This window comes from Symphalangus syndactylus, chromosome 9 (genome assembly GCF_028878055.3).
Source record: "Symphalangus syndactylus isolate Jambi chromosome 9, NHGRI_mSymSyn1-v2.1_pri, whole genome shotgun sequence".
Lineage (NCBI taxonomy): Eukaryota > Metazoa > Chordata > Mammalia > Primates > Hylobatidae > Symphalangus > Symphalangus syndactylus.
Window position 1 is genome coordinate 75,017,147 of NC_072431.2, and position 15,272 is coordinate 75,032,418.

The 15,272-nt window shown below is 37.6% G+C and overlaps 1 long non-coding RNA gene across 1 annotated transcript; it reads left to right on the plus strand.

Moving 5' to 3' along the window:
• Nucleotides 1-4,096: 4,096 nt before the first annotated feature.
• On the plus strand, nt 4,097-8,922 carry LOC134731373 (uncharacterized). The gene is made up of 3 exons (XR_010113596.1): nt 4,097-4,286; nt 5,798-5,828; nt 8,882-8,922. It is a non-coding gene; the product is annotated as an uncharacterized lncRNA (long non-coding RNA).
• Nucleotides 8,923-15,272: the final 6,350 nt, after the last annotated feature.

Sequence of the window (15,272 nt, forward strand, 5' to 3'; positions counted from 1 at the left end):
ATAGTTTAAATGTGAGATAACTTTCTTCCCCACCCCAAATAAGTTAAAAGTTTTGTTGGCCGGGCGCGGTGGCTCACGCCTGTAATCCCAGCACTTTGGGAGGCCGAGGCGGGCAGATCACGAGGTCAGGAGATCGAGACCATCCTGGCTAACACGGTGAAACCCCATCTCTATTAAAAATACAAAAAATTAGCCGGGCGTGGTGGCGGGCGCCTGTAGTCCCAGCTACTCGGAGAGGCTGAGGCAGGAGAATGGCGTGAACCCGGGAGGCAGAGCTTGCGGTGAGCCGAGATTGCGCCACTGCACTCCGGCCTGGGCGACAGAGCAAGACTCCGTCTCAAAAAAAAAAAAAAAAGTTTTGTTGATCGTTAATGGCGGATCAGTGGATAACTCATCCTACATTCTGTGTGCAATTTTTTTGACTTTTGGACTTGTTCTGTCAAGAACAGCTTTTAATAGGTGAATCTTGTTTTTAGTTTTATAAGAAATTAAGAAAAAGTTAAAAAACAAATAGAATGCTATGATTAGGCCAGGCGCAGTGGCTCACGCCTGTAATCCCAGCACTTTGGGAGGCCGAGGCAGGTGGATCACGAGGTCAGGAGATCGAGACCATCCTAGCTAACACGGTGAAACCCCGTCTCTACTAAAAATACAAAAAAATTAGCTGGGCGTGGTGGTGGGCGCCTATAGTCCCAGCTACTTGGGAGGCTGAGGCAGGAGAATGGCGTGAACCCAAGAGGCAGAGCTTGCAGCGAGCTGAGATCACGCCACTGCACTCCACACTCCAGCCTGGGTGACAGAGCGAGACTCCGTCTCAAAAAAAAAAAAAGAACTCTGTGATTAGTAGTACAGTAACATACTATCTAACGGCTATATTAGATGACTATAATGACTATATTAGATATATTAATATGACTATATTAGATATATTAATAGTATAATTTTTTCAACAATTATTCCAGTTACCTGAATAAAGCACACCTGGGGTGTGCCTAATTCCCCCAGCCTCAAATTTTGACAACACATGTGCAATGTTGTCTACCATACCAGAGTCTCATTAGAGACTCAAGTATCCACGTATTGTGATTTGTTTTGTTTTGTTTTTTAGTGGAGGCTAGTCACATAGCCATCCTCTCCCTCACAGTACCAAAATACCGGGCTCCCAGTAGAAAAGCAGCTGCGCAGATTATACCACATTGTTTGTACAAGCCATTTAGGCACAGTGAGCCACTCTTCTCAGTTAGGGAATGGTGGCGGTCCTCCCAAATCCAAGATCCCAAACACCAGCCAAGGGCCAGCCTTGTAAGCTGGCCTTTCTAAGGATGGTAGTCTCCTGCCTGCTGTATGAAACCTTTACTATACAACAGCTATGGCCCTGATGTAATTTGGGGGGGTTCTTAGCATTTTATTTTAATAGCAAATAATAATATAATGGCACAACACGGTACGTTTTCAGTTGCATCATTCATACTAAGTTGTAATGATGCTTATGGTTTTGACATTTGGTGGATATTTTACAGGTATTTGTATATGAATTGCTATGGCAATATTGGATGATCATAATCTGTCTTTCTTATCTGATTAACCTTTCAGTAAAATTGTTAAATAAGCATACTAATTTCTGATTTTAAATTACAGTAAAAATGGTCTTGTAATTACATGAATGGACCTGTTTTGATTCAGTGTTAAATCCGTTTATAATTATAAAATAAGATAAAAAATTTAATAATTTTTATCAATTATTTTTTGCTTAAGTATACAGTTAAAATTATTGGCTATACATGCTCTATATAATTCAATTTGGGAGAGAATATCCATATTCTGTTATTAATTCTTTGACCTTTAGTGATTTGCAATTTTCAGGGTGCCTATATCTTTTCATAATATACAGTAATAGCAAATTCAGTGAATATCTTTTTTAAAATTAATCTTTACTTTTTAGAGCAGTTGATGTTCACAGCAAAATTGAGAGGAAGGTAGAGATTTTCCAAATACTCCATGGACCCCCACATATGCACAGCCTCCCCCATTATCAATGTCCTCCACCAAAGTTCATTAGGGTTATTGATGAGCCTACATTGACACATTACCCAAAGTCCATAGTTTACATTAGGTTTCGCTCTTGGTGTTGTACATTCTCTGGACTTGGAGAAATCTATAATGACATGTTTCTACCCTTGTAAGTATCCTAGACACAATCGTTTTATGGCCCTAAAAATCCTCTGTACTGTGCCTTTTTGTCTCCCCCCACCCCACTAACCCCTGGCAACCACTGATCTTTTTGCTGTCTCCATAGTTTGCTTTTTCGAGACTAGTCTGGAATTCCACTGTATTGGAATAATACAGTGGATAACTATTTGAATATTAAAAAATTAAAATTCCATGGTAATTGCAGTAGTCATTGAAGATGTTTTTTGTCCTTTTGTTTTCTTTTTGTTTTGTTCATCGTCGTAGAATATGATGATATGTGTTTTCCATACTGAGAAAGCATGATTTCTATAGACACTTGCCACACAATAGGGTTGACAAAAATGACATCATGCAGCACTACAGACCATCCTTCTCTATGAGGTGGATCCAGATAGACTTTCTATGAATGAAAAGGGACAATCTTAAGAGTTCGTACTTTATAAAACCTTCATGCCTTGCAATTGAAAATAAGACTAGGCAGTGAATACTACAGGTGGATAAATATGTTCCTCACTGATTATCTTCCTTTGAGGTATGAGTTTGAAAACAGTCTATATTATTACAACATGGCTCACCTACAATTAGATTCTCTGTCATGAGACATGCCCAGAGAGTCACAGTGTTTGCTTTACATGAAGTGCGAAAGAATTTTTTTCTTCCACTGGAGAGAGTGACAACTGTTGGCACATTCTAGTAGCTTGAGTGAGTTGATAGTTCTGTTCATATATATTTTTCACATCAGATAGTACTCCCTGGCAACTTGCCACCACCTCTGCAGTGTTTCTTCTTAAGCTTCTCTCTCAATAAGTGGTATGCTTCTGAGTGAGTGGATAAGCTCTTAAGAGAATGATCTTTCCAGTGGTTCTTTTCCATAGGAGTGAAATGGCAGGCAAATTTGAGCCTTGTTTGTGGCATACATTGGGCAGAGGAAATAGCCAGAACTAAGAAAACTTAACCAGCATTTTCCCCAGAAGAGTATTAGCAAGAGTGAGTACAGTGATCTCCCTTGAGATCTTCTCCACTGGCAACTGAAAAGTCTTTGCAAGAATCTTTGTGCCTGGTCTGTTTCCCATGTTTTGCCATAAAACATAGTACAGTGCTCATGGACCTAGCTTCCTCGTGATAGGGTGTTTTATTCTAAACTGAACAGTTTTAACTGAAGAACTGGAGAAGCTTTGTTGTGTCACAACAAAATAAGTCCAGTTGTCTTCCCTTATCCACAGGGATACATTCCAAAACCCCCAGCAAATGCCTGAAACTGTGGATAGTACCAAGCCCTATATATGCAATGTTTTTTCCTATACATATATGTCTATAATAAAACTTGATGTATAAATTAGGCACAGTATGAACTTAACAATAGATAATAAAATAAAATAATCATAACAATGTACTATAATACGTTTTGTGAATATGGTTCCTTAAAATACTTTCTTGCACTGTACTCACCCTTATTTTGTTGATGATGTGTGGTGATACAGTGCCTCTGTAATGAGATGGCATAGGTATTGTGATGTAGTGTGTTAGGCTACTATTGACCTTCAGGAGAAGGATTATCTGCTTTGGGTGATCCTGTATTATTGAGCCTTGATGATACTGATGGTTGGATGTCAGGAGAAGACCTGCCAATGACTAACGGGTAGATAGCATATACAATGTAGATACACTAGACAGAATGATGTTTCATGCCCTGGCTGGGATGGATTGAGATGGCCGAAGATTTTACACTACTCAGAACGGCATGCAACTTACAACTTATTATTTCCAAATTTTCATTTAATATTTATGGATCATGAGTGACTGTGGGTAACTGAAACCACAGAAAGCAAAACCACAGATGTGATACTGTGAAATACATATTTGGCCTTCAACTCTGTTAAAAGAAAAACTTCAGCTGAATTAAATTTAAAGGAATTTAATTGAACAATGAACAATTCGTGAATCGGGCAGCCCCCAGAATCACGGCAGATTCACAGAGACTCCAGCACAGTCACATGGTAGAAGAAGATTTATAGGCCAAAAAAAAAAAAAAAAAAAAAGAGGAAATGATGTCCAGAAATCGGAAGTGAGGTACAGAACAGCTGGATTGGTTACAGGTTGGTGTTTGCCTTGTTTGAACACCGTTTGAACACTCAGCGGTGTATGAATGGTTAAGGTCTGGCTGCTGGGATTGGCCAAGACTCCTAAATTAGGTTTTTAATCTTGTCTACGTATTAAGCTAGGTTCCAGTTCATCCACAAGGACTCAAATACAGAAGTAAGGAGTCCTTCTTAGGTCATATTTAGTTCGCTTTAACAATTCCATTTCATGGCATACAACTCCTAAAATCCTTAGAATCTCCAAAGTGATGTGTTTTTGTGTGCTAATGATTGACTGACGGCTAAGCAGCTTCAGGATAGGGGCTAGTCACCAGAAAGATTAAGGCACGATTAGAGGATTGGAACTTCCAGCCTCCTGGGAGGGGAGAGGAGCTGAAGATTAAGCTGATCACTGATGACCAGTGATTTAATCAGCCATTCCTATGTAATGAAGCTTCCATACAAACCCAAGAGGATTGGGTACAGGGAGCTTCCAGATACCTGAATAAATGGAGGTTTCTGGAGGGTGGTGCACCCTCTAAGGTTATGAAACTCTACACCCCTTCCCCAAACCTGGCCCTGTGCAACTCTTTATCTGTATTTTTGGTAACATTCTTTGTAATAGCTAGGAAATGCAAATTTTTTTGCTTCTCTAAGATCTGTGAGCCGCTCTAGCAAATTACTGAAACCCAAGGAGAGGTCATGGGAACCATAGCTTGAAGTTAGGCATTCTGGAGGCCCAGAATTGTGACTGGTGAGGGGAGGGGGAAGCCTTGGGGACTGCACCCTCAGCTTGTGAGGAATTGATTTAGAGGACCCCCAGCTGGTGTCTGCTGCAGAATTGATTGATTGCTTATTGGTGCAGAAAAGTCTTCCCCTCATTTGGTCACAGAAGTCTTCTGTGTTTGTTATTGTTGTTGTACTTTGAGAGCAGAGAAAAAATTCATTGTGGTCATTTTTTTCTCCACACATAAAATGGGTAAGGGGGTGTTACTGTGCATGCTGTTCTAACTGCTCCTAGTCCATTAGTCCAGAAATCATGCTACGTTTGACACTGTTAGCTTATGATGCAGATTTTGTTATTGATACCAGTGAGACTGATAGGGTTCATTTAGGATTATAATTGTACACAGCAGTTCCTTTTAAGGACCACATTTTGATAATTCTCATTCTTCCTTGCATTTCATAGATGCAAAGGAGGGGCAGTAAGAGTTATTAATGCGTTAATTTCCTACCAATGGTGTAATTAATATTCTAATATAATCTCCAGATACGGTCCCAAAGGAATACTTTGTAACAAAGCATCAGTCTTATGCCTTTTTAAAAAACAAAGTCTACAGCATGCAGAAAAGTGTGCATGGTTTTTTAAAAATAAAGGTAGAGTTTTGCTCTGTTGTCCAGCCCGTTCTCAAACTTCGGGGCTCCTCAAGCGATCCTTCAGCCTCAGCCTACCAGGCACTTTTATGCTTTAAGTATTCTATGTGTTTCTATTGTTGATTTAAAAGGTATTTTACTTTTTTCTTTAACAGTGGATGGGAGTTCTGAAGACTCTGTAATCAGGTAGGATTTACAGATTTTAAATATTTATCTGTTAACTAAGGGAATAGAAGGAAAAGAACATCTGTTGATTGTTGCACCCTGTTGTGCACTCAAAATGACACATCATATTATGTGCCTAACTCATTCCATATAGTCATCACAACAGCTTTGCAAAGTGTCTGTGCAATTACAACCTACTTTTTACTAATCAGGCAACTGTGGTTCAGAGAGGTTAATTGGCCCCTAATCCTATAATTAACAAATAGCTGACTGATAGAACAAGAGTAGAGACCTGATAGAGACCTGTACATCTCTGGGATCAAGGTACACGTCCAAATCAGATTAATTCAGAAAGTCACATTTAGTTATATATTAACTCTGATTTACACTTTTCTTTAGAAGTCTGATTAGTCCAAGGGTTTGTCCTATATATTTTTGGCAATTTCAGTGCTAACCAGCAACTTGTTTTTACCATCAAAGATTTTAGGGCAGATCTCATTTAGCTATGGCCACAGAACCATAGGTTTTACATAAGCAAGACCAGGCAAGTTTTAGAGACTTATTGTAAGAATTATTTTAGTTTAAGCGAAAGATATCTACATATCCATGTTATGTTACATATCCATATTTACATATCTGTGTCATGTTAATTATATTTATCGTCTATTTAGAGGCTATGTCTAGGTGATTTCTGTACTTAGACTTCCCGGTTTAGTTTTCCCATTAGTTTACTCTGCTTAGTTCATGAAGCTTTTTTCCCTAGAGACTTTTTCTTCTTCCATGAGTTTTTATAATCTTCTCTTGAGTTTTTAACTTTCTTCTTCACTTTTCTTGGGGTGTCTTTTGTTCTATTATTTTCTCCATTTCTGCCAGCTAAGTGTTCCTTTTTTTTTTTTTCTGTAGACAGAATCAAAAGCACATAGAATTTCAGGATTTTAAGGAATCTTAGTGGCTAATCAAAATAACCTCTAGTACTTAAACCTATGTTTAACATTCTGGTCAAGTGGTTATTCAGATGGAGAACCTGAAACTTAAGGAGGTTAAAGTGACTTATTTGGATACAGGAAGTGGTGGAAATGAGATTTGAACTCCTTTGAAAGCCCAGTCCTCTCCCTTCTTCATCATCCTGTCAGTGTGCATTTTAATAATAGAAAAGGAAGGTGGGAGTAGTGAACACTGTGAAAGAGGAAAAGAATGGAATCAACTGATGAACCCAATGGAAGAGGATAGGAATGAAAGGAGTAGGGGAAGGCTTAGTTTGAAGAGAACACTGAGTTAGGTAGGAATAAGGATTTTAGAAAAGAGGTCAGAATATTGGGGTTTATGACAAGTTTGACAGATTTTAGAAAGAAAGGGCACAGGATGTTGGGAGTTATCTAGAAAGGCATATTAAAATAAGAGGTTCAAGGGAGTAGCAAACGAGTGGCTGCTTTTTTGGTTGTTTAATTGGAGCAGCTGACAAACTTCAGAGTTTCTATTGAATGATGGTAAAAGAATTTGAGTCACTGGGAAGAGTCTGCACAGCAGATAGGACTGTCGTATCATCTGCTTTCATTGCAACTTACAGAGGAGTGGCTCAGAGCCCCTCAAGTACTAGGGGACTAGAGTTTGCTGAACTTGACAGATCTATGGCCCAGGGCAAGTGTCCCCTCACTTCTATTTCTTTTTCCAGTCTACTGACTTTTTCCCATGTCCATGCAGACTAAGGCAGGGGTAGGATTGGCTGTCAAATCAGTCATGGAGCTTCAGTTGGGTAGTTGAATCTGTTACCTGCTGGGGACAGATGACAGACTCCATTTAGCTTGTTTTCCAGGAGCAAGGAAATAGCTCCTACTCTCGGTTATTTGAGCCCATGCTTTTAAGAATTTGTGCTTCCATTGGCTGAAGATTTAAAGGTTGGAGACTGCCATAGAATCTTGCAGAAGAGGAATCTAAAAGGAAGGAAGATATTTAGATAGTACTTAATAGTAGTAAGGGACATAGAGCTGTACAACTACCAGGACTGTGTTTTTTCAGCAGTCTCTCTCTTTAGGTATCTGAGTGCCTATAAAGGTTGTTAAGGGCTTGCTAGTTTATGTGAACCTGAATAGGACAGGACCTATATAGGGAAAATACTAGGATTTTATAATTTTTAATGTTTCAATATTTCTGAAAAGAATATTTTTAATAACAACATAGACATTTCTCCTCTGACTTTCATATATTTAGCTTTCAAGTATTTAAATTGTTTCAAGGGACTCCTTGTAGTGTTTTAGGGTAAAGGTAAGCACTGAGGCCGTTCTTTTTTTTTTTTTTTCAAACGTTGTTTCACTCTGTCGCCCAGGCTAGAGTGAGGTGGTGCGATCTCGGCTCACTGCAAGGTCCGCTCATTGCAAGCTCCGCCTCTCTGGTTCACGCCATTCTCTTGCCTCAGCCTCCCGAGTACGCCCGGCAAATTTTTTTGTATTTTTAGTAGAGACGGGGGTTATCTCGATCTCCTGACCTCGTGATCCACCCGTCTTGGCCTCCCAAAGTGTTGGGATTACAGGCGTGAGCCACCGCGCCTGGCCCGCACTGAGGCCTTCTTAAGTGATTTCCATGCTGAAGAACCCAGGCTGCCATTTTTGAGTGACACTGATTAGTCTTTGAACCAGACATAAATGAAGAAGAGAAGACACTGTATTTTTCTACCTTGTTTTAGATTATCAGGTTTGTTCCAGTTTAGGTATTAAAAATTATGTCAGCAATTAATTGGATTTTCAGCTCAGTCTGTAGGACATACAATTTGTGAAGACAAATTATTCTCAGGACTATGCCAGTGTATTGGCTGCCATGATTTGTTTCGGAACTACGCCTGGGTCTTTATTGACTATTTCATAGGTTGGGAGAGGTGGAAATAGAAATAAGTAACTAAAATCTACAACAGAGGCCAAATTTTAATTTTCTTAAGCAACATTAATATACAGATAGCTGGCCTCTCACCAGATTTGTTTCTATTTCTGTTTTTTTGGAGGTGACACTCAGGTATGGACCTGCAAATTACTTTTTTAAAGAAATGAACACACTCATTTTTGTTGTATATTTTTGCTCTAAAGGCTTTCCGGCAAACAGGCAATCGATGATTTACAGCCTACATTGCTAAGGAAGACCGTGATTGTGACATCAAGGTGAAGTGCTCACGTGTGAAATTATTTTTCTCATTATGAATCTAGTTTTCTATATAATTTACTCTTAAAATTTAGCAGTGGTAAACCTGTCATCGTTTTATGTTTGTAATGGAAAGTTGGTCACAGAAAAGCATTTTAAAGAAATATGAATAATTGAATTTGTAAAAATTGTACTTCGGTAAATAACAGATTGTTAAATACTAAGAGGGTGTCTCGGTAAGAAAAAGAATGTGCTGGAAAATGATTACATTGTGACAGAAAAATTATATTTGGCTAAGCTTTCTCACAATACAGGAAATTTGAAATGTGGTCAGGGTTTATTTGGATAAGTATGCTTTCTGTGACTTTTAAATTCATACTAACATGACTTTTATAATACTTATGCCTAAATAAATTCTTATCATAGTAATCATGGACTCTCCCTGGTGCATTTTCATTCCAAAACTGTACAGCAGATAGCATATAGTTTCTTTTCTTTTTTTTGCACAGTTAATACTTTGGTATCACGTACTTCTTAGGATAGCACTCTTTCCCTATTTCTATCCTTGGTTCTGTAATTAGACTAATAGAATTTGTGAAAATTTAGTTAAGTATTGTGGTACGTGCCTGCAATCCCAGCTACTTGGGAGTTTTAGGTGGGAAGATTTTTGGAGCCAAGGAATTCAAGACCAGACTGGCGAACATAGCAACACTGCTTCTCTCATATAAAAAAAAACATTGTGGAAATTTAGAAATGTAAATTTTCTTTCTCCAAATGTACATTATAAAGGGATTCCATTGTGTTTTCTAAGTCATTTCATTAAGAACATACTTAAAACTCCTCAAATTGAAGAATTTGGACTAATGGACTAGGACATGCTTTGCCCAAAATAACAACCAGTTCTAGAAGCAGAGACTCTTAATAACCATAGGGTAAGGCTTTAATTTCAGAATTTTTTTGCATCATACTTGTTACAGATTTACACTCAAAATCTTCGTATCACATTTTAAAACTCCAAATGTAAGAAGTCTCTGTATTTAGTTATTTAAATAATCACTTTAAAGCCCCTGCATTAGTATAAGCTACTGGAGGTTAGGAAACACACCTGTTTATATCCTGGAGTGGCTAGAATAAAGTCTTGCCTGTAAGAAGCATTTTAATATTTTGTAATGTGAATACTTGAACAGACAAAAGGATTTCTATATAATGGAATGTTACAATTAACATGAGACACATATCTAATAATTAAATCTATGGCATTTGTAAAGTATGGCTTAAATGTATAGTCCCTTTCAATGTTTAGGATGTATAAATTCAGATGAGTTATATTGGGAAAATATGTTATAAATAAGAAAGAAATATGCCATCAAATAGGAAAGAGGGTGACAGTATACTTTGCAGTATCGTCCAACTATAAGCTTAGGTTAGGATTTTAGATTTAAAATTTTTAAACTTTTTTAACTCCAACCCATGTTCTACTAAATATATCTTTTCAAGCCATAGATTACTCTTTAGAATTATGATTACTAATTATTTCTCCAAGTGGAAAGTTTATGGAACATTTCTTTTTCCATTTCTCTCTCCCTCTCTATAGTAATAATGGTCCATCTTTCAGGTAGTTGTAGACGACCATGTTTAAATACTTGAATGTATTGTTTTATGGTATAAAATTAAGCTCTTAGAGAAATATTTACAGCAAATTAATTGTAGAGCATTATTAGGGATATATTATGAACAAAAGTCTCTGTTATATATCTGTATTTCCCCATGTACCTTAGCATACTTGATTTTCCTTTGGGTCCTGCTTGACAATGATTGATGTATATAAAAACTTTTAAATCATCAACCAGGATAATCATAGCTTCGTTTTTTTTTTATTGTTTTTTTTTTTGAGATGGAGTCTCGCTCTGTCGCCCAGGCTGGAGTGCAGTGGCGCAATGTCGGCTCACTGCAAGCTCCGCCTCTCGGGTTCACGCCATTCTCCTGCCTCAGCCTCTCCGAGTAGCTGGGACTACAGGCGCCCGCCACCACGCCCGGCTAAATTTTTTTGTATTTTTAGTAGAGATGGGGTTTCACCGTGGTCTCGATCTCCTGACCTTGTGATCCACCCGCCTCGGCCTCCCAAAGTGCTGGGATTACAAGCGTGAGCCACCGTGCCCGGCCAGCTTCGTTTTTTTATGCTAGATCCTTTCTCCAACTTTTAACTACTATTCTATATGGTGTCAATGGGAAGTTAGAACTATTAGTATGTTTACAGGGGAATGAGAAACCATTTGATTTTTAAAATAGGATTTACGTTTCTTTCTTACATCATAGTAGTACCTAAAAATGCTTCATAATTCTATAATCACAAAAGCTTTTCTCTCTTACAATGTAAAACTTTAAAAATTAATTTTTAAAAAGGAGTGTTCTTGCAGAATTTTGAATTGAGGTCTTAGAATGAAATCTTTTCATTCAATATAAAATGTATATGACCATAATATTCCAAAAATATTAGCATATATTAAAACAAGTATATTTTATATTCTTGAAACAAATGTTGAAATATGTAATTGAGAAATTGAATCTCATGTTATTTCCCTCCTCTTCTTTCCATTTTCAAAATTTCAGAGTTGTGTATAGGTTTTCATGAGTTAATTCTACCAGTTCAGTATATTTTACAAATATTTCTTTTCTTAACACCATATGCTTTTCCCAAGTAAGGTCACCCACTCCTACACCCTGGGTGCCTCAAATTTGACATGTCCCACACTGAAGACATTGTCCTTGACCTTCTCCTGACTTTTTGTAATCTGCTCTGTCATCTGGTTTTCCCACCCTAGGAACATCTAGTAAATAGAACTGAAACATTGAAACAGGAAAAATCTTGCACTCCAGCACTCCCTCAAATCACCAGTCCAGTCACTCACAGTTATACATTTTCTACCTGCTTACCATTTTTCATATCTCATTGCTGTAATTCACTCTGACCCATCATTTTGAAATACTCTTGTCTAGTTTTGTCCCTCCCCCATCCCATGCCATGTTCAGCTATCGTTACAATGCTGCCAGGGTGGCCTTTCTAAGATATTTTATGATGCTGTAACTCATCTGTTTATGAGTGGATCCCCATTACATGATGGGGAAAGTTCACATTCTAGCATGGCACATATCTTTTGTGGTTTGGCCTGATTCTCCCATTTTCTCTCTCCATCTCACTCCCTCTGAGTAGGTTCCAGCTTTCCTGCATTACTTTAGCACCCCTCATTTGCCATGTCATTTCTCATTTCTTGCTTCATCCCTTTGCTCATACTGCCCTGTCTAGAAACCCTTCACATCTTCACTCTCTGCACTTTGTCCTTCTTTCAAAATAGGCCCTATCTTTGCAGCATTTCTGGAACTTCCCAGGTAGAACCGACCATTGTTTTCTTTGAGCCCTTACTGTCCATTATTAACTTCAGTTGTAGAACTAGTGAATTATACTGTTTTGTTTTTGTTTGTTTTCGTATATCTCTACCCCTACTCAAATATTAAGGAAGAGTCTGTCTTCTATATATGTTTTCAGCTTCTCCCAGGATATTGCCTATGATTCAGCAGACACAGTGAATGTTTGTTGTCTTACTGGTTGACTGATTGAGTGGGTGCGTGAATAAATACAATGTTTTCTGAAGCTTTTTGGTTTGTTTTTCATAGGAGGAAACAACTAAATCAGCAAGTGCAAAAAGACAAAATGATATTGATGTTATTGAAAGTGTTCCACAAGAGCAAACCAGTGACGTCAACTTTACGTTTTGTTCACAAAGATGGTAGAAGTGGTAACTTAGTGAATATCTCTGAGAATTTTCCTGTGCTTAAACGCTGTTATTAAAAACCATTAAAGTAGGTAGACCCAAATATCATATTTATTTCTTTTAAATAATTTTCCTGTCTTTGTTCATTCTAACACCTTCTTCTTTCTGAAACTATTATACTTCAACCCTCTGAAAGTCTTTTTGTTATCACTTTTATTTTATTGAAATTTTCATTAATGGAGACAGACTTGTATATGTATTTATTATGAAATGCACAGTGATAAATGTTCTCATGAATATATCTGTGAATAACATTTTATAGATGCGACATCCACATTGGGATCAGAAGAGAGAGACATAGAATCACTTTTGTGTTCTGAGGTATCGTCTGTCGTTATTCTTGTTATTTTAAAATACAAGCGTTCAGTGATGTTAAAACATAAAAGATGATGCCTTGACTTTACTTTCTCACCTCTGAATATGCCTAAAGAAATTATTTTCTTATATATTCAGCCCAGAATTTAGAAAGTAATAACCACCCTTAGTATCAAACCTCCACTTAAGGTTGAAGGAGAAATGAAGAAGCATGGAAGTAACAACATGGGATTATCAGAAAACTTGACTAATGCTGCTGGCAATGGTGATGATGGACTAATTCCACAAAGAAAGAGTGAAAAACCCGAAAATCAGCAATTTCCTAGGACAGAGAATGAGAAGTATCAAAGGTAAGCCTATGGCAACATTTAACAGGAGATACTTATGTGCTATAAAACTAATCTTAATTTGGGCTAATGTTCATGTTGAATAAATTCCATACTTTTACTGGGATATTCAGTCTTGCCTGGTAATCAGAAAAACGCAAATCAGCAAACAATGAGTTACCACTTTTTCCAATCATTGATAATTTATTTGAAAAATAATAACCAGTATTGGCAAATGTGAGGGAAAAGGCATTTTCTTTTCTTTTCTTGTGAACATTTAATTTTTTTGCCATGTCATTTCATGCCTCATCTGACTTCAGGGTTGTATGTGCAGTTTTGTTAGATAGGTAAACTGTATCATGGGGATTTGGGGTACAGATGGCTTCATCAACCAGATAATAGGCATAATACCTGATAGGTAGTTTTTTGGACCTCTCCCTCCTCCCTCCCTCTGCCCTCAAGTAGGCCCCAGTGTTTATTGTTCTACACTTTATGTCCATGTGTTTTCATTGTTTAGCCACCACTAATGAGTGAGAATATGCAGTATTCGAATTTCTGTTCTGTGTTAGTTTCCTTAAAATAATGGCCTCCAGCTCCATCCATGTTGCTTCAAAGGATATGATCTCATTGAAAAAGACATTTTCATAGACTGTTGGTACATACATTTTGAACGTTAATTTAGTAGCATGTATCAAAATTTCAGATATGTCATTCCTTTAACCTAACAACTTCACTTCTAGGGCTAGACCCTACAGGAGCATGACTTGTGTACACACACAAACATGTTAAGGACACTTACTACCTATGCTACATAACGCTCAAGGCTAATACACACATAAACACACACACATATATATATATATATATATATATATATATAACATATTAAGGATATATATGTATGTTAAGGATATCTGTATAGATATGTTACATATATACTTATGTATAAGGGCATTTATTATAGCATTAATACATCAAAAATTTGGAGCTAGTCTAAATCCTTATCAATGGCAAATAGCTCAGTTTTCATACCCAGAAAATAATGGAGTATGCAACCATCTTTTAAAAAATGAGATTAGACCTAGAGTGTACTGATTATTTCACAATTAACATGTATTTAAAGCATTTAGTTTGATGACACATCTGAAGACAATTTTGTTAGAATTCTTGTAATATCCACTGTGTTGCAAATGGAGGCTACATGCCATATAGACACTGAACCTTGTTAACAACAAGATTGCTGGTTATTAAATTTTGGCTTTTTGTTCTCAGTGCCTGAGTCCTGAAATATTGGACCCTGAATCTGAATATTCCCAAGGGATTACACATGCGGATCTATATTCCATAGAAACATTTTAGTGTATTGGGTAAAACTTGTTAAAATACATCAAAGGATTTTTGATCTGCTAAAGCAGGAGTTGGCCAGCTTTTTCCTAAAAGAGCCAGTTAGCAAATATTTTAGGCTCTATGGACTATATTTATCTTTTTGAGGCAGGGTCTCGCTCTGTTGGCCAGGCTGGAGTCCAGTGGCATGATCATGGCTCACTGCAGCCTCGACTTTCTGGGCTCCAGGGATCCTCCCACCTCAGCCTGTCTACTAGCTGGGACCACAAGTGTGCACCATCACACCCAGCTAATTGGCTTTATGGACTACAAAGTGAATACGCGTGGCTGTGTTCCAAGAAACTGTACTTATAAAAACAGGAAGTGGGCTGGATTTGGCCAACAGTGCTGAATTGCTGACCCTTGTGCTAAAAGGAAGGTGCTGCTAATGCAGTAAATCCTCTTTGTAAAAGTACACTGCATGTATACCATTATCCTTCCTTTGAAAAGAGAATATATTTCAGTATGTACCTCACCGTATTTTT